Source organism: Colossoma macropomum, unplaced genomic scaffold (genome assembly GCF_904425465.1).
Source record: "Colossoma macropomum unplaced genomic scaffold, Colossoma_macropomum, whole genome shotgun sequence".
Lineage (NCBI taxonomy): Eukaryota > Metazoa > Chordata > Actinopteri > Characiformes > Serrasalmidae > Colossoma > Colossoma macropomum.
In genome coordinates this window covers 13,670,524-13,695,644 of record NW_023494792.1, presented here as the reverse complement: position 1 = coordinate 13,695,644, position 25,121 = coordinate 13,670,524, and positions in this window count along the sequence as shown.

The window sequence follows — 25,121 nt, the reverse complement described above, 5'->3', positions numbered from 1 at the left end:
TAGTTGCTCATGTTGGAGCTTCGCTGAGATGTGTACCACCCTGGCAGTCTTGAATGCTGATGGAACATGACCTGCTGACAAGGAGCTGTTTATGATAGAAGTGATGAAGGGAAGTAGGTCCTGGGAGGGTGACTGGGTCAGTGTGGAAGGGATGGGGTCCAGCGGGCAGGTGGCTGGATCGCTGGATGTCAGTGGTTGTAGGATGTCATCTATGGAAAATGAGGAAAACAAGATAGAGAATTAAGAGCAAAGGGATGTGGACTGATCAGGGGAGTGGAGACAGAGGAAAAAGACTGGTGATTCTATTAAACTTCTCCTTCTCCTCAAAAATTCCATACCAACCTCTTATCGCAAAATTTTACACTGAGCATTCTTCTCATCGTCTGACAATTTCATTAATTTGATAATTGCTTCCACGTATGTGACTTCTTTCCAAGACATCTCGGCTCTTTAAGCTTCAATGGCCACGTGGAGAGCAGTGCAGTTGTTGCTCTGAGGCGGGGTGCTGTGGTTGGCTTGCATGAATTTATGATGTGTTCAATTAAACAAGCTATCATTTATTTCTTTTTCACCTTTTTTAAAATATTAACAATAACTGCTATATCCAAAGGCTTGCTGATTGCATTCATTTTACAGTTTTTGCTGCTTACAAAAAACCTCTGAATACTAGACAGAAAACTGACAAAAAAGAGAGAACTGGACAGAGCTGGACACAAACAGAGAGAGAGATGGGGGAGAGAGTGCAGCAAGGCCTGACTGCACTCTCTTGCACTGCTCTCCTCCCCATCTCTGTGTCCGTAATGAGTGTTCAGCTGCATCCAGACTCACTCATGCCGGGGCAAGTGTCCCTCGTTATCTCCTGATCTACTCGGGTCTGCGCTGTTGTGTTTGTGGTGCGCTCCCTTTATTTTTTATGCTAGGACAAACATTTGCCCAGCCGAAGTGGGGGCGGGGGGGGCACTTCATTAAACGGCGGCTGGCTGGGAGAGTGGAAAAGAAAGCCACTGGAGAAATGCAGGCCTTTTCCTTCCACTGCAGCCCAGGAACTCACTCACACTCACGCTGGCATGAATGTTTTAGTGGAAATTACAGCTGTCTGGAGATGCAGGCCTCAGCAAGAGAACAGTTTTGGGACATCTGGTTATATCTGCGCAGATAAGATTCTTCTGTACACTCTAGAATTCATCCTGATGCTGCTTTCCAGTGGTCGCCATACGTTCCCATGCCACCATGTATCAGAGATTTCTCAATGCTTCTCCTTTCCATTACTCAGGCTAACCTTTTATGATTTAGCCATAAAATGCCATTTTTACCTGTTTGGAGTGTTTTCGTTGTGTTAAAATGCTATTTACAGTTGTGCTGTCTGTGGTGTGTTGTGTTTTGTGTTGTCTGCATTACTATCTTTGAGAAAAAGTGTGAATTGTTTTCACACTAGGGGGTTCTCAACCCTCCCCTTTGACTCCTCATTGCTCACTAGCAGCTCAACACAGTCACAATATCTCACACACGGAGAGCAAACTGTGTTATTGTTAATCTGATGACAGAGTTACTAGGCAGTCTGTAGAAGAGGTTACAATACACTGTAAAAATAGCTTGTCAGACCAACCTAAAAAAAATACTTAATGTAGTAAAAAGCAATTAGATTGAACTCAAAAATTACATTGATTGAAAAAATCATTAATTCAAAATATTTATTTAGGTTGAATAAAACTAGTTAATTTACTCGTTACCACATGAAATCATTTTTAGGTTGAATAGACAAGTCATTTTTACAGTGTAGTAATCTGTCAATAAAAATTCATCCAGCATCGTCAATAAAAACAAGTGAGCCAGTTCTACTGGAAGCCATTCGTGATCCACAAATCAAGTGTTATGCTTTGGAGTATTAGCTGGTCCTTTTTTCCTTAGTGCTTGACTCTTGTTATTCTTCTGTTCAGACAATGAGTCTTACTTCCCTAAACTCCACTAACTTTTAAACGTGCTTTTTAGCAAACTCTAGCCTGGCCTTTCTCTTCTTGAGGCTTACCAGTGGTTTGTGGTGAACCCTCAGAGGTCATGCCGGTTTATTCTTCTCATTATGGCAGGATTTGGCACATCTCTGCCTACAACCTAGATAAAGCATTTTAAGACATCTAATATTGTAGATCTTTATGTTCTACCATGTTGCTTGCTAATGAATAGCGTCCATGGCAAAGCTTGAAGAACAAAGACCATTTAGGCGATTTTAAGACAGTCTTTCTACTAAAAGAAGGATACAACTCAGTCAAATGTGCTCAAGCAAGAAAAAGGTGTAGCTATTGGCACTGCTGGCTTAGAGTGCATAGTTTCTGGCAGGTATGCATGTACAGAAATCCAACATATCCAGGTGTTCTCTTCAAAAGCGAAAGGTCTTACACATTCTTGCTGAGCGAGTTGGAGAATAAAAGACCCCCTGAAGAAGGACTAGCCGTGTTAAATGAAGTGTGAGTATTGATGTGATCACAGCGAAATCAATATGAAACCTTTTAGGTCCAGTGATTTGATTTGCCATCACTTTTATTCTCACCCGTACAGCTGTCAGCTGAGAGCATTGCCTTTGGCTGTTCAGCTCAATATAAGGAGCTCCTTTGTTATTATATTTAAACTTTAAATGGGCTTTTGATACACTGCAGGACTATTGGTATTGACATGTTTCAGGACGTAACAAAGACTGCACACACAGCCCTGATCAATGTGTGTGTGTGTGTGTGTGTGTGTGTGTGTGTGTGTGTGTGTGTGTGTGTGTGTGTGCGATCCCTGCTGTTTGTTGGTAGACTGGAGTGTGTGAGAAGCATGTAGAGTACAGTCCCCCAATCCCCCTAGGAGGTGACAAAGGGGAGTACAGAAGTAGGGTGAGAGAGAGAGAGAGAGAGAGAGAGAGAGAGAGAGAGAGAGAGAGAGAGAGAGAGAGAGAGAAAGGAGGTAGAGAAAGAGAACGTGAGAGGGAGACAGAGAATGAGAGAAGAAAGAGAGAAAAAAGAGAAGGGGAGAGAGATAGAAGAAAGAACAGGAGATAGAGAGGAGAAGCAGAAAGAGAGACAAAGCAAGAGGGAGAAAGAGAGAGAGGAGGTAAGCAGAGAGAGTAGGTTAAGGAGACAATTAGAGAGAAGAAGATAGAGAGGGAAGGAAGGAAGGTAGGAAGGAAAGGGAGCAAAAGAGTTTGACTGAAAGATAGAGAGAATTAGAGAAACAAGGATCAAGAAAGGCAGAGAAAGGGTGACAGAAAAAAGGGAGGGGAAAAGAAAGAGAGAAGGAGAGAGAGATAGCGGAGAAGAGAGAGAGGGAGGGAGAAAGAGACACAAAGAAAGAGAGAAAGAAAGAGAAAAGGCTGAGAAGATACACAGAGAGAAAGAGAGAGAGGAGTGAGAAGAGCATGATAGAGACAACAATAACAACAACAACATTTATTTGTACAGCACTTTTTACAATTATTGTTGTCTCAAAGCAGAGAGAGGGTGAAGAGAGAAAGTAAGAGAGATTGGGGTAAAAAGAGTGAGAAAGAGAGAACGAAGAGAGAAAGAAAGAGACAGTGGGGTAATAGGAGCAAGAGAGAGGGTGAAAAGAGGGAGGCAGGTGAACTGAGAGAGTGGAGTAAAGAAGAAAGAGAAAGTGAGGTGAGAAGAGAGAGATAGAAAGAGAATAAGGTGAGAAGAGAGAGAAAAAGAGTGAGGTGAGAGAGAGGTGAGAAGAAAGAGTGAGGTGAGAAGAGAGACAGAAAGAGAGAGGTACTTGGCAAATAAAGATTCTTTTTTTTCTTTGTATCTCTTCTGATGAGAGAGATAAAAAGAAATAAAGGAGGAAAAAAGGAGCAAGAGAGTGAGAGAGAGCAAGAGAGAGTGAGTGAGAGAGAGAGAGAGAGAGAGAGAGAGAGAGAGAGAGAAAGAGAGAAAGAGAGAGAGACAGAAATGTTCATTAGGCACTTATTCTCAGACCCAACTTAATTTTCTGTACTGTGTGTTATTATGTTTGTGCATGTTTTCTGACAAACAGCAAAAATACATGTAAAAGTGCCTGAGGTACTTTAAACTTCCCTAATAATGTATGTTTGTTGTAATGTATGCTGTAGAACACCTTTAAATGTGATACACACACACAGCCACAGCCACGTGTGTATATATTCATCATGTATATATTCATCACATTCATCATAAAAATTGTGAACAATGTAAAGTTATGCACAATGTATATATGGGCAAAGTTTCTATACTCTAAAAAATTATATATTGTTATGCTGTAACAAATAATGTAACATTTCAGATAGGAAATATTAGATAAAAAGCTGTGCTACTGTGCAGTATACTTAAGTTAACATTTTAAGAAATTTACATTCTGTTTATTGTTTTTGGAATATGTGAAGAAGAATATTTAGTGAATATAGAAACTTTGCCCAAGTGCTCTTATTAGCATGTTCAGAGAGCGGGCATGTAGTAAGAACAGTTTTTGAAAATTAAAATGTTTGTATCCAACTCTCAAACAGTACACATATTAAAACTTCTGCAGTAATTATTCAGTCTTTACTCAGTGTTTTTTCAATATTCATAAATTTCAGTCTAAACTCGGTGCTTATGCCTTTTAAATCGAGGGTGGTTTTCATGATAGGGCAAATTGCTAATTTTCGCGTCAACATACATTTTAATTTGACCTCCTATTGAGAAGCCCAGCACTTTGTTTGCCAGTGATATCCAGTGTTTTGAGAACAATTTTCAAAGAACTTTTCAAGGACCCACTGGTCATATACTTGTTAGTGGCCTGATAAGCCTCTTTGCCTTTGCACTAGCTCCGCTAATTAAGAACTCAATTAGGTCTCCTCTGTGCTGTGCCTGAAAGCTAATGTTTCATCAGCGCTAGTTTTCCAGCCATTTGGCTTTCAGTGGAGAAATTTGCCAGTTTTTTTGCCAGTGCTGAAATGAAGACATCCTTGTGCTTTAATCTTTTGAACCTGTTGTGTCTTACCAACATTAGAAGTGTCACTTTTTCTGATATTTGTTGGTGATCGATGTATATGTGGTACTTATTTACATTCAAAAAAACTATGCCTATGAGGTCCCTGTTTAAAGGTCTAACAAACTGCAACAATTCAGTGGAGACTCTTTATTCAGCACAGTGAAGCACATTGTTAACTCAAGAGGATAGGCTTATACAAGCTTCATAAGTCATATGTTTTCTCTCTGGGGTTCAAGGCGAAGGGTTCAAACTCCAGCACACCAATACACCTCCTTTGTCAGGAGAACAATGGATATCGTGCAACTTCAACCAACTTGGTGCGAATAAAAAAAAAATCTAAATAAAATACAACAATAGAAAGCAGGCTAAAGCTGGCACACAGGGCTACTTATATCAATCCCAGAGGGAGTAGCACATTTTTTCTTCCCTTTTGAAATTTTGGTGTTGTGCAAAGCCCTGGGAAAGCAGGGCTGCAGCCCTCGGTGCAGTGCTGCAGACAGCCTGCCTGCAAATTAACGCTGCTGAGGAGGAGAGTCAAATTGGAATTTCTGTTCTATTGAGAAGTGGTGCCCAGCGGCAAATAACTCAAAATGGGGTCCAGTGCACTGCGAGAGGTGAGACCATTACTGAGGAAACATATTAAAGCTCTCCGCTGAACTGTTTGCTTAAGATAAACTACAGCATATGTCTCTGCTTGCTAATGTCCACTCAGACAGAGTTGTAGGCTTTTTAAATTTGATTAAAAGACAAGTAAGAATCAAAGTCAACAAGATAATGAACAGCCTTAAAGACAGTCTCAATCCTCCAGATGGTCATAAGGATAGTCTTAGTGCTCTGGACAATAATGAGGACAGGTTAGTGCTCCGAACAGTCATAAGAACAGTCTCAGTGCTCTGCATGGTCTTAACAGGAACAGACCACTTTCACAATAGTAAATTGAACTGAATACTGTAATTTCACAGTCAAATTACTGTCATATAGGTGTATTCTGCAACTGTAATAGTAATGAAACTCAGTTGCCAGTTACTTTACTATAAATTTTAATTTGACAATTCAAAATACATTCTATATTTCTACATTTAAACATAAAAACAGCATTGTAATACTTTGTTAGCCAGTATTAATTAACATTACTCAACTTGGAATTACTTACCTGACTGAATGTTCTTAGGTGCTGTTTTAACAGCAGTTGCTATCATATTCTGACTGGGCAACACTATCCTGTTCAATTTCAATTTCATAGTAACTGTCTTGCTGTCTAATGATACTGCATATCCTGTGTTGACTTCATAAAAAAAAATTATGAATGCAGTACTTTAAGGACTGGTTTGTTGAAAAATCAAATGTACACAGTTTTCCACTTACTTCAGATGCGGTTGATTGGTCAAGGCATGTTTCATGTGTTAAAACATCTATTAGTCTTCATTAAGGTCATGCAGACTTCTTGATGTGGTTTGGGATGCATAAAACCTATAATATAACTATAATGTTCACTTACTGTGAAATATAAAAATTAACAAAATAATAAGGACAGTAATAAGGGTAATTTTAATGCTCCAGACAGTCATAAAGACAGTCATAATGCTCAGGACAATCACAAGAATAGTCTTAATACTCTGGACAGTCATTAAAGTAGTCTTTGCTCTGATAAGCTGTGTTTGTTAGCAACATTAGCCTCCAGTGTGGACTCCAAATGTGTCTCAGTTGATTGGCTACATCTGGGGTAAATGGGAAATTGGGGTAAATTTGATTTTTCTTCTTCTTCTTCTTCTTCTTCTTCTTCTTCTTCTTCTTCTTCTTCTCAAAACTGTGAGCAGCTATTTTAGACAACTGGGTTTTTATTCACTGTATTAGGAGGACGATTGCTGAGTACCACCCTGGTGTTGTCTGCAATGGCTTCCTATAGCAATGTTCATTTTTATAGCCCATGGTAAGTCATATGCTAAACCACATTTACAAGTCTTTGCGACTTAAATGAACACCTGGATGCAGTTTGAGAGAAGTTTTGGGGAATGTATTTTTACAGAAAGAATTTGGGCTATTTTGGTGACTATTGAGTTCTATGGTTTGTTAGCAATGTAAGACTCATAGCTGCAGTTCTAAACTAAAGAAACAAAATTTGGATTCCAAACATGTCTCAGCTGATCTAGGGTAAGTGGGAAATTGGTTAAATTGTATTCTTTTTGCCAAAAGATTCCTTTAACAGCATGTGGGAGATTTATATTTTAAATATAAAACCCCCACACGCTGTTAAGTATTGCATTCGGAATTTGAAATTCCCAGCGAACGTAAGCATTAGAGAAGACATCTTTCAGTCCATGAAGTAACAGGGCTCAGTGTGAACTCCGGGGGCACAAAAGTGAGCGAAAAATAGCAGAGTACAGGGAGAAAAACAACCCTTGTGACAGCATATAACCACCTGTGTTGATGCGCCCAAAGACCAAGTCGTCCCGTCGCGCGTATGCAAGGCCTTGTCTGTCGATTTCTCATTTGATGCTGTTTGACTCCAGACGTGTCATCAGGTGCTCATCTCCGGCTCAGGCATGAGCCATCAGCGTGCCATGTCAGGCATGGAGAGGCAATCACTGCAAGCCAGCGCAGTATTTATTTATTTATAATCCCTGCGTGCCTCCTGACTGACAGAACTATGGAGGCAGAGCACGGGGCCGGGGTGTTTATCTGCCTGGACTGATGCCGCTGAGGCACTGATGGAGCTCCCCTGGGGGTGCGTATGTGGAGTTGTGAGTGTGTGTGTACGTGTACAGTGGGTGTGTATTTGTGCAGTTGCAGGGACAGAGACACGGCGAGCCAGCCAGGAGCAGTTTTGTCGTGGCGAGGCAGTGGACTGCAACACTGAGCACAGCAGCGAGAATTGCCGTCCCGTCTAGCGATGTGCCTGAGTAAAAATCATAAACAGCGATACCTGAGCGGCGAGCCCCCATGCCAGGGACCCCCAGACCAATCATCTGGAGGAGACGAGTGCTGGAGCCGATCATTGCCCTGTCAAGGAGATGTGTTATTCAATGGTTGCCGCTTATCACATGGCGGGCCTGTTCAATCGTGCGCAGAACCACGGACCTTGAAGTGATGGGCAATCACATGGCCTCAGGCAGAGAGTGAGAGAGAGAGAGAGAGAACAAGGGAGAGAGTGGCTCTTGCTCTGTTTCTTAGCTAAATCTTCCCTCACTCACAATGCATATTAAGGGCCTTGAAGATTCTAGTTGGTCTCTATTGTTCATGGTAATGCCAGTTTAATGAGCCAGGTAAATCACATGGAAGTCAGAGTTTAGATTGCTCATTGGTAACATAGATACTCAGATAAATCAAAGCTCAGGCCTTGCTTTTGTTATAGAGTTTAACGTAATATGCCAATAAAATCTGATTAAGTGCTTCAGCAATATACACAAAACACCATAAATCAGTACATAATTGTTGTCCTCCCTGAATTAATTTCCAATGTTTTTTGCTCTTATTTACAGTGACTCCAAAGTGTTTGGGCACTTGTGCCATATTTAAAACATGTATTAAGTGCATTGTGTCAGGAAACAAAATGTCAAACCAAGTAGCATTTATATTGAACAGACCATATCTTTGCAGACTTGTTTAGGCTTCTACCTATGTTTTTTTCTTAAATTTGTTCCTGAGTAAGGTCCTAAGAATAAGTCTACGTCAGATTCATGATGTGTTCTTACACCACAGAATTGCTCACACACAGAAGTGTGTATAGATTCTGTTCTTACTTAAGAACAAATCCCAAATAAGAAAACATTGGTGAATGTCAGAATCTATGTGAAAATGGTGGTGATGGTTGGTGAATTAGGCCCAGTGTTTTTCTCTATAAATAACCTAAAAAAAACTTGAAATTAAATTTTTTGAATGATTAACCTTTTCTTGCATTAGCCACTCAAAATCTGTAAAAAAATAACCAAAAGTCCAGCCGCAGAGGTCCCAGACAAAACCTGTTATTAAATGATAAAAATATGTTTTCTCAGTGACGGTAATGATGATTTAATATCTTATAAAAATATTTTACTGTAATTCAAGTTTCACTAGTTCAACTAGTTATTCTGACATACAGTATTTTACCATAACAATAACAGTAACAACCATTAAAATTACTGCAAATGTCTGTGAAATTAAGGTGATAATTTGTTTTTGTGAATTTACATTCTACTTCTGTAAATTAACAAAAGCAGTGTATAAATACAGTACATGTATGGTTTATTTGCATGCATTTAAAAGGGCATTAACCATTAACTTTTACTTTAACTAACTGTGAAAATACTTTTTTAACAGTGCATAAAATGCTATTTCTGCATGTTTTGGAGGTCCCTCAGTTGAACTATGCAGATTTTTTTTTCTTCAATAATATTATTAAATATATTTCAAACCAGAAGTGAACTACATTTTCATATTTATGGGTGAGAAAACAAATTAAGATCTCTAAGAATGCTTTTTTTTATTGTGATAGTTGTACACAATGTTTTGATATGTAGAAAACTGCAGCCAGTCATTTTGTCTCAGCATGGTGATGTGTGTACTATTTTGACAGCAGAGGGATCTCACCTCTCCCCTTTCAACCCTCATTGATCACTGGCAGCTCAACACAGAGTTACAACATTTCACACACACAGAGAGCCAACAGTGTCCCAGATAATTTGATAACAGGTATGAGGAAAAAATATATATATTTGATTGTATTAATTTGAAACATCCAAGTTGATTTCTGTTACACTGCTGAAATGGCTGCTGCAGAAAAAGGTTAAAATGTCTAAGGTCTATTTTTGGGCCACTATATATATTTTCCAAAAAAGTGCTTAATTGAAGAACGAGCAAAGAGATAAAGGTTTTAATCGTCCCACGTCCTATCCAAGCAATGGTCATTTCTTTTAGCTTACCCGTGAAAGAAAGAAAAAGCAAGAAAGGAAAAGAAAAAAAAAGGGAAAAAAAGCCAGTCATCCATCAGTATAGGGGACACGCTCCTCTGACTCGCCTGACATGTTGAGGATGTAATTGTTGCCTCCCCAAACTTAGCTTGGGAGAGACAACCCTAATCAGGTTGCCTGGGAACAAAAAGTGTTTAATGTCCTAATGGAGCGACAGAGTTCCACTTTTAAAAAAGCCACACATTACTTGTGAAGTGACTTCTGTGTGTAGTTACCTGAGAGCCGCTGGTTTATTTTTACCTCCCTTCGTCCCTCCTCATTCTTTAGTCGCTTCGGGAGATGGCGTTAGTTTGGCTTCATCTCTGACAAAAGATAAATGAGCTCGGGGTCTGTGGTGATCCACTATGGCTGCCAGGGGGTTCCAAAATAGCAAACTATTTTTCATAACAGGCCAAGTGATATGGAGTACGATGCAGCAGGCGGGCTAACATTTACCATCTCCAAGTATATTTGGGGATTGGATTTGTGCTTTTCCGTTTTCATTAAAGTTTACTCGGGAAATTAAGGTTGTCCGTTCAGGCTGAAGGGTGTCGCTGACAAAGACTATTATGCTCTTAAAAATAAAGGTTCCTAAATAGTTTCCAGTAAAAACCTTTAATTAGCACAGAACCTTTACACTGTGTGAAGGTTCTTTTAACTTCATACAGGGTTTGACTCAGACATCTCATTTACAAAGATGGTAATAACCCATCCTGTGAAAGGTTCTTTAAGGAACCAAAAATTGCTCCAAAAACCCTTTTTGACACCTTTATTTTTAGGTGCATGGCTGCATGTTGCCTTTACCTTTGAATATAAATCTAATCCATCAATCAACTTCCACTATAATCCAAAATTATAATAATGTAATTAGTTAAAAAAAAGCTAAAAACAATTTAATGACTTACATCAAATCATATGAATCTCTCTGTCGTCCATGTTCTACCTTTAGAACACTGTCCTGTAATTAATGTTGAGATTAATGTAGAGCAGCTCAAATCCTTTGATAACCTCTGTTCTACAGCTCAGATCCATTCATTAATCACTCTAACACACTCGCACACAGACGCCAATAGGAAAACACGCACGAAAGAAACAGACAAAGATCAGTGAAATGTTTTTTTTTTTTTTTACCCTGGCTTTTCCTCAGGAAACTGTCCTGTGTCAACAGGAGCTTTCAGCAGCAACATTGCCATCTAAAAGAAAGTTTCCCATTTAAATGAGCGCTGGTGAGTGGTGGAGGTGCTTTGAAGAGGCGAGCGGCAGGCACAAACAAGAGCTGCAGCCCCTTCCTGTGTTTGTGAGCCGCTGCTGACACCTGATGGGTGATCAAACAGCAGTCTCCTCTCTCCTCCCAATCCTCATGTGTGCTCATCTTTGTACTCTTCTTCTGGCAGATGAATCGGCCGACCATGTTACTGGAACACCCCTACACTCAATATTTACAGACGCCTCCATCATCACACTACCTCCACGTTCCCATGTGCCGACGATGTGTGGATTTATTTCTTTATTTTTATTTTTTTAACACTGTCCTAATCGTGAAATTGGAGGTACATTTTAAAGTTGTCCCTCATGGACTTTCAGAAGAGTTCACCGTCAGAAAGTTCAGGTATTTGCTGATGCCATGAAAGCAACATGTTTCCTCTAACTTATCCCCAGCTTGGGCTACATGTTGATGTACTTTTTTTCATAAATGCCAGTGCAACAGATTGTAGGTGCAGTCAAAAAGCAATGATTGTTTGCAGAAGCTGTACAGAATGAGTTCCATTTTCTATTAGAGGTAAGAATGTACTGCAAAAAAGCAAACTGCCACTATATGTATCACTAGGCTGATAGCTTCTAGGATGTGTTTTCAGTACCTTTGGTCAAGGAATGTAATTGTATCATGATCTATTAAAATTATGATAACACTTTATTTGGATAGTCCACTTTAGATGCTTTGTAGATGCTTAATTTACTTTCAAGTTACATTCAATTAAATATTTACTAAATTGAAAATCATTTTCTTTTACTCTAAACCTGGCTCTATTCCTAACCCTAACCTTAACCTCAACCCAAAACCTAAACCCAATCCTCACCCTGGTCCTAGCCCTAACCCTGGTCCAAATCCTAACCCTAACCCCACCATTGTTTAGAATCAACTGAGTTTCAACAGTTAGTTTGTTGACAATTTGAACATCTGTAGACAGTCTATAGGGGCTATAGTGAACTATCCAAACAAAGTGAGACCAGAACTGTTTAACCTAAATTATATAAAGTCCTGATAAACCTTCAAAGTGGGAAACTGAATAGTACCTACCTTTAAAACTACCTTTAAATTAAAGCTAATTATTCCTAAAGCTAAATCCTCTAACTCAGCTCTATAAGAAGTACATTTCTGACATAATTATTCATGTTAGTTAGACACTTTATAGAGCTGTACAAAAGACTTAAGTAGCCAAGAAAATAGCTAAAAACTATTAGTTAAACTACTAGTTAAAAAAAGTGTGTTTTGCCTGATAAAAGACAATATAACATTAGAATAACAACAAATAAACAGAATTACAGTAAAAAGTGAAGTAATTAATATCTTGGTCAGAAAACTACAGTTAAAAGAAGACAAGTTTCATTCCTGATTCTTACTGCACTCCAGCTATTGGATAGGTTTGTTTTTATCGGCAGTTCACCTGATTTAATTTAATGAAGGATTGATTATCTGAAGCAGATACTAGATGGTAACTGTGAATACTTGGCTGCCTGTGGAAAATATATATAAATGTCTAAATAAAGCAAGTCTGCTTTATATTGTCGTACAGTATATTTTTCCGCACTGTAGTATATGTACAAATCTCCAACATTGTGCTTTATTGATCACTCTAACCAAAATATAATAAAGTTGATCCGACTTCTCCTTTAACTGCTTTTCACTATTCTTTTAAGCAGCTGCCTCCACATTTAAGCCAGCACTCCTTGGCCTTTCAGGAGACTGTTTCTTCACAGTTACAGCATGAGAAGCAGGTCCAAGATCAGCAGCAGCAGGGCAGTGGTGAATGACAGCGCTCCAGTGGCATGGGGCAGTTCAGGTAGAGGCTGGCAGCCTGGGCACACCTGGGTTTGCAGGCAGATGGTAAGGGCTGAGTGAGGTTACGCAACACCATGCCCAGCCATATGTCTCTGAACAGCATGGAAACTTCTGGAAGCAGCAAGAGCTCCACAACGCCTGTGACCCAAGTGGGCGAGCGGGCCAAATGTGTTCCAAACTGATCCAAGACCAGGTGTTGGCCAACTGGCTTTCTCCTGCTTTCATTTGGAAGACGTCTGGAGAACAAGCAGAGAAGCATAGTGGATGCATGGCTGAGCCATTGACCTTTAGCTGGGATCAGTAGTGTGAACAGCAAGAGGTACCTGATGTTCTGCAGCTTTATCTTTAGTTTATTCCACTATCAATGAAAGAAATCAATTATTCTAAAAAGTTCAGCCTGTCAATGTGAAGACATTGACCCACCCCACATGTACACAGAATTTAAGACTTTTTCAGTTTGAAGCTTCTTCTGCTTTGGCCTCTTGAAAAAGCAAGAGGTCAGAAAGTGTTTGAAGAAAATTTATACAAATTTAATGTCTAATATAATAGTTTCATTGTCACAAATTAGTCACAATTAAAGAAACAACAAAAGGCTTAGCTTCAGAAAATAAAATTACATTAAGACATACATGTATTCTCAACTTCGAGCCTAAGCATAGAGTTAAGCATAGAGATACAGACTCAAGACTCTGAGCTTTTCACTTAATTTTCATGGAGAATTTTCATTTTAGATTAGAAATATTGACTATAAGGGGGGCAGCTAAGCATGAAAGCATGCACATGCATTCACACTCACGTTAAACTAATTAAAAAGTTGTCCACATTGCTTTATTTCTGTGTCAGAGAGAGGAGAGAGAGAGTATGATGAAGACTATGAATGTGCATTTTTGTCTTTGTGTATTGGACCAGTTTTAATAGAAATAAATGTGCAGGTCAACCACCCATACAAAATTATTCAAGTCCTTTCTTCTTGTTAATCACCATCACTGTGGCTAAGCAGACCCTCCTCCACTACTAAACACAATGCCAATGCGATGCTAATGGCAGTGCCAGCCTAGCCTGAGAATACTGCTGGAATGATTGATGGCCGGTATTACATCAAGGTGACTTCCACTCCACTCCGTCGGGTTGTTTGGTTTGATCGATAATAAGAAACACATTTAATAGGGGGAGCTTAGTGGTAAAAAACACATTTGTCAGCACCTATCATCTCATCTTATGAGTTTACAGAAAATAATTAGAATGAGGGATTACTCAGTCATTATAATCTTCATTATCGTCATGGATGTTAGTTTACCATAGCATGTATATAAAGCTGTCATTAATACAAAGAAATTCTGAAATTCACATAATCTTTTTAAAAATGTATATTTCACTTCAATTGTTTTGCTGATAATATAATGTGTAATGAGACATTTTGTATTACAATTAGAAAGTGCAGCGTAGTACTGTGCAAAAGTCAGAGACCACCCTTCAGTGATTTTATAAACATATATGAAAACTGTGTATAATAAAAAATTACACAGAGCCTCAATAACTTCTTCGTTTGATTTGTAATTTTTTTTTTCTTTTTTGGTCTATTTTCTTTTCTCGGTAACGGTTTCTTGTCAGCTATACATTCTTTCAGACTTGTTGTTTGCTCACAGTGGAGGGACGAAGCAAGAGAAAAGCTTTAAATACTGTTTATCTGATGGCGACAGTTGTGGTGGTCTACCAAGTCTTGCATAAATTTTAGGGATCCCATTTTCTTTTATGTTTTAATTAAGATGCAAAACTCCAGTTTTGGACACTTATTTTTTTTTTCACTTATTTTCCCTTGACATTCCCCTTTCTTAGGCAAAGTGGATTACTATATCTAATCTTAGAAATTTCTCATCAAAAATAAAGCACTGATATTTAATGGCCGTTTTTGATTGAAAGTTAAAAAATTGAAGGATGGTCTGTAACTTCTGTTCAGCTGTACTACAATGGCAATAGTCATATTGTTTCAAGCACTGTCACGTAACGCTAATGGTCATATAATTTTGGCTGTTCTGTGTGTATCTTGCTCATAAGGATTTTAAGTATTTGATAGACTCTGGCCTGACATGTGGAGTGTTAAGTAGAGGTGAAGAGGGGGGCAGGATATGGGCTTTGGCAGATGTTTATTGCTCACTTGTAATGGCCCAGTGCCTGAGGCACAAGACTGCTGGAAAACCCTACTGAACCAGTGCACAGCTGAGATATCTATGCATGTTACACCAATAAAATACACCCTCCTTGAGCACACACGCACACACAGCTGGGCTCTCGGAGGGGCCCTGACCCCTCTGCTGCAATATTGACTTGAGGAGAGATTTCCTATGGCTAGGGCAGACTGAGTGAGAGCAGCAGGTCATATCAATGTGAAAAAAAAACATTCAAACAATGTGAGGGGTAGGTTAGCTTTGCATAAGTGGCATAGCAGGGTCACCCCAGCTGCATTCCACATCCCCAAACCCCCTCTTATCCCTCCTCCTCTTTGACCACTTGGCCAAATGCCCTCCTCTCAGATGCATCCATACACACTTGCACACACCCAGACACCAAGCAGACATTGCCTAAGGGCTACAACCAAACCCAGCGTCCACACAAAGAATGCCCCATATGCGAGGCCACAAATGACACATCAAACATTTCTACTCTCCCTCTCCCTCTCTCTCTCTCTCTCTCTCTCTCTCTCTCTCTCTCAGACTCCTCGGTCCCTGTGTGGCTGTGTAATCACTGAAGTTAATATGTTCCAGTTGAGAGGAAGTCCCACGAGTCCTCCAGACAAACGTTGTGTTTTTAACAGATCACAAAAAAAAGGAAAAAAGCACAACAGGAAATTATTTTAATTTAAAAAAGCAAAGGACACATTGGCGTAAATCAGATGCAACAGACATTCTGGCATGGCATGGAGTGTCAAATTATCCCCCATCAGCTTCAGCGCGCAGATGAATTCAATCTTATTTAGGAGGACTGCTGTGTAGACATTAGCACACTGAGTATATGATACAGTGTAGTCTTTAGATCACGAGTTCCTGTATTAAATATGTCATCATGTATCATAATATTTAATGCAGGCCTAATATTCCATTACAAATTACTAATTACTTCTCTCAAAATTTAATGGGATTACTTTACTTCCTGTAAAAAGGTATCTCAGTCGTCATTACTTTAGTTCTATGTTACTCTCTAAAACCCAAACAAACCTGTACCTACTGGAAAATACAAAGGAACACAGATAGTAGCTCTTTCAGCACTTTATTTACAAAGAAATAGCAAAAAATGTCAAAAGCATGCAGTCAGCTGTTGCAGGTTGGCACATACACATGGAATTTACATACATGGACCGGCATGGACAGTTTACATGGATCATTCTGCTGAATTGCTTCAAAGTCAGGGTTGTAAACACATTTCAGAGTTTTAACTGACTTGGACTTTAGACTAAAATTCTTTTTCCTTTGAGTGACTTAATTAGGTTTTATGACTTATGTTTATTTTATTAAAACAAGTGATTGAACATTCCATTTTGTCACTATCAAAGCAATCATAACACCAAATTTCACCAAATGTTTCGGTAGTGACACATTTAGCTAAAAACTCAAGCTAGAACTCAGAAATGGTAGCCAATATGTGACTAGCAAATACAGCTTTAAACAGCTGTACACAAAAGCATAACATTATTCATCAAAACACAAAAAAGATTACTTAATTACAGAAAAACTTTCTGTAATTACTTTCTGTCTTTCAGTAATCACAATTCTTAATGTTACACACCGATTTTTAGACTTTGGGACACATTTACTTTAAAACAATGAGATTTAACTGTTCACCATAAAAGTATTGAAAAATGTAAAAAATAAGATTATGATGAATCTAAATCTTTTAAAAGAGCTTTTTAAAAAAATGTAAATGAAATGAAATTTAGGGGTTAGGGTTTGGGACAGCCACCTCTCATTAGAAAGTATCCTATAAATGATGATTTTGTTTATATTTAGCTTATTACTATCTCAATTAATGTCTTCGGTTTAAATACATCATAACATACTCCTTGTAAATACTTAATGAATACTTAATTGCTTTCTTAAATAGTGTTTTTATTGTGGGACCACAGTGTGAACTAATTCAGTATAGTGGTCCATAAAGAATAAGTAAATGCATCACATGTAATTAATATTGTTCACTTATTATATCGTTTGCCGTCCTTCCACCTTAGCATTAAATCATAACAGCTGAGTTCACAAAGAATGTGTGCCAAATTACAAAATACATTTTCCTCCTTTAACCCTGTCTAAGAAGCTTCCTCTTTACAAATTTCTATACATTTGATCACACATTTGATTTAAAAAACTACTAAGGTTTCATTTCCTCATCAAATTAATGACCAAAATGTATCTGTATTACATAATATCGCACTATTTGACAACAATAAACACTGCATATCATGAACTTGGGAAGGAAACACTATACACAGACTATGAGTTTGCAGTTCTAGATTTCTATAATTGTATCTCATTAGTAGCTCATATATTCATTCACTGTGTTCTGTAGCTACTGTCATACTATTTGACAGCAAAATATAATTCAAAGCATTTCATACATTCTTAAAGCACCAGACTCTCTTGACTGACAGACTGGTTCCTCTAGCCAAGCTCAGCTTCATACGAGCGCCTCAGCAGGGCTTCTCCAAAGCCAGCGAGCGCCGTGAGCTGCCCATATGTGTCTCGAGTCTGCTGACTTCAGATATCAAATAAGAGGAGACAGAGGAAGTCCCAGGACGGGGCAACAAATAGCCAAAACCGCAGCATCTCACCTCCATGAGAAGATTATGCAAACCCTGGGGGAAGGTGATGGATTCTTCTCCTTACCTGCCGTGAGAGGACCAGATGCTGGAGAAAGATTCCGCATGTCACTTGCAGTAAAATATGAGCGCTTGCTTCTCCAGCTCAGAAAGTTCTTGAGTTCTGGAGTTTCAGGAACTTCTCGTAGACTTAGCAAGAGGGGAGGGAGCGACTGAAGGACATTACTGGGTCTTTGTACAAATGCCAGACTCTTCCCATGGATCATAGTTCTTCATTGGGCTCTCTTTAAGAGCAATTGCACGTGTCTGTGCTCGTATTAGAGTGAAATTCAGTGAAAATAATGATTGTCAGAGAGCACAGCACAGAATCCAGGGAGCACTGTGATGTCTATGGAATTCAGTCACATGCTTACTAAGTATGAGTTTTAGCAGTGAAATGTAAGGGCAGGTTAATTTTTTGGGCATTTCAAGGTCAAACAATTAAAGACCAAATGTGCAATGCAGCTGTGTTGCATGTATAAAAGGACTTCTTATTTACAAAAAATAAAGAAAATCATGATTTGAAATGTATGTAATTCATGTCATGTGGCCAGTTGTCTAAACACAGATTAAGAAATGTGTTAAACAATATTATATTTAACTCATTATTATATATTTTAATCAAGTCTATTATTTGTTTTTCAAGACTAAATCTAGTCAAAGTTTGACTAAAATTGTCTGAACAAAATCCCACTCAAATCTGCATCCAAAGTTTGAGAAAAAAGATTACAAATTCCAAACTTCTCTCTTTGTCTTCCCTTTTCTCTCGTCAAGATGAGTTTTGGCACACCATTATCCATTATCAGTGCTGCGTGCCATTAGCTAATGCATAGTTTATTTAGCAGAAGGAGCATTAGGGCTGTATTGAAGGGGAAAGGGGGAGAGTTAAGACTGATTTGATGGTGCCGGTGGAGGTGGCGGCACAGTGCAGTGAGTTATGGACGTCCAGCCGAGAGGAGTCTCTTCATTAGGGTGCTGATTAAAATTGATGGGAGCCCGAGGAGTCTGGGCTGGGCTCAGCTCCCCCGAGCATAGCTCTCATTCTCAGCTCATTTATTTGGGAGTTTGTGTTGATCAATAAAAGGTGCCCGCTGCTCAACATGAGGTCTGGCCAGGAGGGAGAGGGAGAAAAAAAAGAAAGGGACAGAGGTAGAGAGGGAGAGAAAAAATGAAGAGATAGGTGTGAATCTTCGTGTCTCATAAGTAAACGAAGAGATGGAGCGAGGTGTAAGTCAGACAAACAGTGCTAAGAGTGGTCATTTACCAGCAGGGTTTCATTACTGCTCAGAACAGCCGTCCTTTGAAATTATAAAGCAGGTAGAGCGTAAATGCACTGCTATTCCACTGAACATACACTGTTCTTAGTTTGTAAAGATCACAACATCATATGCAAAAATGTGGGCACCAGGTCAAATGACATTTTGAAGATTTTCGAAGTGAAAATAAATTAATACAGAGGACACACTTCTGCACACTTAAATGCACAATTACTGTTTATTTGCTGAATTTAACATATTGAGGGGAAAAAAAAAACATAAAATGTGACCTGTACAAAAGAAATGGCTCATTTTATGTTTTAGGTTTTATTTTTTTTCCAAAATGTTAAGTTCTGCAAATAAATAACTAAAATGAGCAGGAAGTGCCATATTTAAGTGTGTCCTCTGTAGAGGATGTGTAAACTTACTTATTTTTTCTCTTAGAAAATCAACAAGATATGGAATTTGAAGGGAGTATTCAAAATTTTGCACATGACTGTACATTTATAACATAATATTTCGCAGGGGCGTCGCTAGAAATTTATAGATAGGCGGGCTAAGCCTTTAATAGCAGGATCTAGGGGGGTATGCTCCCCTGGGAAAAATGTCTGTTTATCGTGAATAGTTAGAGTTGAAATAGGCATAAAACTGAACAAAAATATGATTATTTGTGGTACACAGTAGGTTTGTTTCTTCGTAGTTTGTATTAGGCATGGATCTAATATTATGAGGTATGATATGATTGGCTTACAACTAACGAGGTCTGAAATGATTGGCTGAGCTATATTTTTCCACAGTGATAAACGGCAGGATTGCCGTCTCTTTTTGCATCATGTTAGTAAATTTTTGGTAGCACAGCTGAGGCAGTGGTGGAGAAGAGCTGCAGCAGCAGCACCTCCCCCACTTCTTAACGCCCTGCTGTCACAGAAAATTGTGAATTTGGAGAATGATGGCAAAGCTGAATGAAAAAACTATTCATGATTTGAACTAATAATGTACATTTATCTTGGGGGCTAAATAACATTTAGAGGGCGCTAAAGCCTAGTGACACCCCTGATATCCACTGTAAAAGACTTTATTTGTTTATTTATTCATTCATTTTCGATGTAAATATATACAGTGAATTTTGTGAATTTTAAATGTTATTAAATTTGAATCCAATAGATAGTGTTGGTCTGCAAGGACATTTGATTTGGTCAACCAGAATGATGCTCTATCCCCACCCCCTCACCACAAAGAGAGACCAGTCTGTGTACTAGTATATTAGCATGCTAGCGTATACTGCTTTTTACTTTTCTCTAAATATCTTACTTTAGGTACTTTTAGTAACTAAACAAACAGCCTAATGTTAAAAAATAAAAATACATCACAGACAGTCATGACTGAACAACACTAATACTGTGCCAAAGAAAATGATATAGGCCCAACTATGAATTGACAAGATGCACTGACAACTCAGTTTGAAATCCACTTGTATAATGTTCTATGTTTTGGCCCTCGGCTCACCACACGTATACTTTGGACCCTCGAGACTAACATTTTGGATACCCTTGCTTTAGGCTAGAATGTGACTTCATAAAAGCCATCAGAACAGTAGGCCTCATTCACCAACTGTTCTTAAGAAGAAATTTCTTCTTAAAGCCCACTAACGTAGTTTTTGTGAAGATTCTGACATTCACATTTGATGTTTTCTTATTTGAGATTCTTAGGTAAAAACAGAACCTACACACACTCAAGAGCACAATTCTATAGTTTAAGAACACATCATGAATCTGACATAGACTTTAACTTAGGACCGTTCTCAAGCACACATTTAAGAAAACAACTTGGGAAATGTATTGGTGAATAAGGCTCATTGTTTTTAAAACAGTGGAAACCATCCCAGTGTTTGTGAGTATTTCTCATATCACAAGTATCCTTATAGCATATAATCAAACTATATGGGATTCACAGCGTGTGTTGTCTCATATTAAAATAATGAATAAAATATGTGTTTTGTAACATCCCTGCACTCTTCACTGTTAATCAGTCTTACTGTTTCTTTATGCTGTTTTATAGAGACACTTTGTCAGGCTGTCAGATGGCCCTTGCATTGTATGGACTTTCGACTTTTAGCCACAATTCACATAATCTTTTCAAATCTCTTAATCTTAGTCAGTAATCTGTTTTTCATATACTTACGAAATGTTGCACCAGATCTGCTTAAACATTGTGTTCATGGTAACTGCAGATGTAATAATGTAATCCACCATGATGCAGCACTTTGTGAAAATAGCCCCCATTCCTAGGTATTACTGGCGGCACCACAAGTGCACTTGTGTTTAGTTTTTGCTGTATTGATCTGAATTATTGCATTAATTAAAATCTGCAAAATGAATCCCCCCGTCACCTCTCACACGCATACACACACACACACACACACATGAACAGAACACATTTATGTAATTACTGTAGGGAACATGAATTAATTTGGGAGAGCTGGACAGAGGCCAGTTTGTGGAGCTTGGTTATTGAATCTCTGCCCGTGTCTATCCAAGGCCTCTTTGTTTGGCGAGGCTGAGATCTGCTCATTAGTTTAGGCAGAGATGGCACTGCTTCCACTGGCTATTAAAAAGAAAGAAAGAAAAAGCAGATGGAGATGGACAGTGCATGTTTAGAGGAACCACAGTAACAATTTTATTTACACATGACACAAGCCAGGAGAAAAGGGCCCTGTCTGCACAGTAGGTGTCCACACCTTCTTTGTCTTCTCACACACAGCGGAGCAGGCTGTCACCGTACTGCCTGAATACTGCACTACACACCCAAATATTACTTCATTGTAGCAAGTGTGAAAAGCAGTGATGAAGACATACTGTTCACAGTGGGTTTGAGTACTGAAAGACCAGGCACAGTCAGTTAGGATGACACAATCTGATTGGCTGAGCAGTGCCCTACTAAACAACTGTATTATTCCACTGAGCACCGGTTGCAAAGTAAACACTTGCTTTACACCTCAGCTTACTACTAAGTTCCTACTTTAGCATATACCAAAAAACTGAAAGGGATATATACAAGATAATATTTGAGGTGCAGTCCATTTGGTCAGATTCAGAGGAAGAGTGCAGCTGCAGGGCTACATCAAATTCTTAACCTGTTGTTGCCTCTAAGCAAGCTTTTCGGACATAAGCTCTGATGGCAAGTAAACAAACTGAAATTAGCCACAGATCATCATTATATATTCAATAAACAAGATGAGCTGTGATATGCTTTACAGACTGACAGGAACAAAACCACATTCAGGTTAAAAAGGGAAATAATGAAAAAGCTGAACTGAACCCGATATTTTATTGTTTAATGTTTTTATTGCTCAGTCCATAATAAAAGGCTACTATTTTTTTGGTGGTAGGAATTTCCAAAATTAAAACACATTTGGTACAGTGTTTGGGGCTGCTTTGTGTTCCTTTGTTTGTTGAAGTGTTGTATGAAGCAATATGTAAGAGTTTGTTTTTTTTTCAATAACTTCACAATTGAAATGTCACATAATTGAGAATTGAAGCCAACAAACCCGCATAAGCTCTTGATTTAATAAACACAGTAAAATTGTTTCTTATTGGGCAGTTGTCAAAATGTCACCGATGAATGGCCATTTCCATGATAAATGTTAAGAAATAAAAATGTATCACCAAAGATGGAACGCACACATGCTTACTTTTCCCTCTGAATTTATTTCTGCCTATTTTTCTTTTTTTTAAAGGTTTCACAAAAGGCAAAATGAGTGACAAAATTGAAGAACCACTTTTATTTCCCTAAAGAATCATGTTGAAAAAAGAGATATGTGAGTGTGAAAAGCTCTTTAAAGGATCAAAAAACCTGCTGATAATGTAAAGGTTCTATACCAGTTTAAGGGTTACTCTTAGAACATTGACATTACCAGAAGGTTCTGTGAGTGATGCAATAGACAAACCACTTTTGGTTCCCAAAAGAACCATGTTTGAAAAAGAGATTTGTGAGTGTGAAGAACTCTTTAAATGCTCAAAGAACCTGCTGATAATGTAAAAGCTCTATATCAATTTAAGGGTTATTCTTAGAATGTTTACATTCCATCTGTTAAGAACCATCAGTTGAAAGGTTTTTTTAGTGAACCAAATGTGGTTCTTATATGGCATCATTCCAAAAAACCCTTTCTGATATCTTCATTTTTAAAAGTGTGGCCTACACTTAACTTCTCACCTTTGAAGAACGATATAAATGCCTGTCCAGTCACTCTTAATAAAGGTTCCTAAATGGTACTTGGCATCGACTTAATGGTTCTAGGAAAAATCTTTAAATTATATTGAACTTTTGCATTATATGGAGGCACTTCAAACTTTAAAATGGATCTTCACCCTCCGCATCTCATGTAAAACATGGTTCAACTATTGACAGGTTCTTAGGGGAACTAAAAGTCGTTGATCTATGGCATCTCTCTGGAGAACCATTTTTGGCACCTTTAAATTTGAGAGTGCTTTTGTGCTGGAAGAATCCAAGATGGAAATGTTAACTGCTGTCAGTACAAAGACGGGGTGCATGGTGTTCATGAAATTAATTTGCTCATCCACTGACTTCACCATCACCTTCTCTCTCTTTGACTTTGACTCCTGAACCTATGTGATCTTTATATGCTCCAAAAAATAAATAAATAAATAAAAAGATAAAGAATGAGTGAAGGCAGCGAGATGGAGACGAGAGGCATCGGATCACAAACGCTGATGAGCTGCTATTGCACAGATATTTGGATGGGGCTTTTTTACTCTCTCTCTTAAGCGCATCCTCCAAAACTCAGACAAATATATCCAGAAGCTATCAGTGGAAAATCGCTCTGAGCCGCTATAATAAATAATAGTTATCACAGCGCGCAGGAAGCTTGTGTCAATCAGACATGAGGGTGCGGAAAAGAAGAAGTGAAATAAACATGAAACACAGAGAGAACTCAAAAGTGAGTTATATAAAGCTCTCTCCTTGAAGCTTGGCATCGTACCTCTTTACCCCCAGTGTGTCTGTTCTATAATGGCACAAAGCACGGGATGGGAAAGGATGCTGTCTTTTTCATCTCCCTGCCTTTTGTTAACATGTAGAAAGAGAGAGTGAAGGAGGAGGAAGAGGAAGAAGAAGAAGAAGGAGGGAAGGGGGAGGGGGTGCTGGGTATTGGACCCGGTCCCCGTACACCCAATTAAAGGAATCTTCTGCTCAAAGCCCCAGCCTGGCAACATGTGTTCTGACATTTGTCTTCCTGAGTGTTGTGATTTACCCTACCGTGGAGCTAAAGGCTAATTTAGCAGCCCGCCCAGCTTCAGAGACTGCTTGCTAATATCTGATGGGCTGGGTTTGTCAGGAATCATTGAGCAGACAGTGTGCAGCTCCCCAGCCTTCATAGACCTTAATACCTCAGATGGCCAGGCAAAAACTCCATACAAACAAGAAGGCAACGGGAGAACAGGCAGATTCATACCCAGTTAGCTAGGCCACATGAAAAAACTTGATTTTTTCTGCAGTGATCAACTGAATCTAAATGATTTGCCTTGATTTGCACCCCTTGAGATTTCGAAAAGGCTAACATTAAATGAAACAATGTTTTAAGGGTTTTGTGGTCAGGTTTGCTTGTTTAGTTTCCAAATGTCTTTTCAAGGCTTTGTACTCTGATTGGAAAGCGGCTCGCACAGTTGAGGTGATTGAAACATTTTAGCCACAAAGAATGATTTAGCTAGCTAGCTGTTAACCACAATCTGTGCAAAAGCCTGAGAACGCCTTTCATTTATTTCATTTGTTGCCCATTTATGGTCATTAAGCACAAGTTATTCAAAAAAAAAAAAAGCAGAAAACATTTTTTTCCAGAAAATTACACTGAAGGGAGAACTGCTCTCAGTTTTTCATGAAATGTGCAGGAATATTTTTCAACGCCTCCAAAGTTTATTTGCACTTTCTGCTTCTCCATCTCTGGGGTCGCTTGTCCATTGTTCATTTTTGGTGGTCTATCAGGTCATGGTTGTTAAAAGGCCCGTTTTCTCTACATCTTTTAATAATAATTCTACTTCTTGAAACTCTTTTTTTCTTGT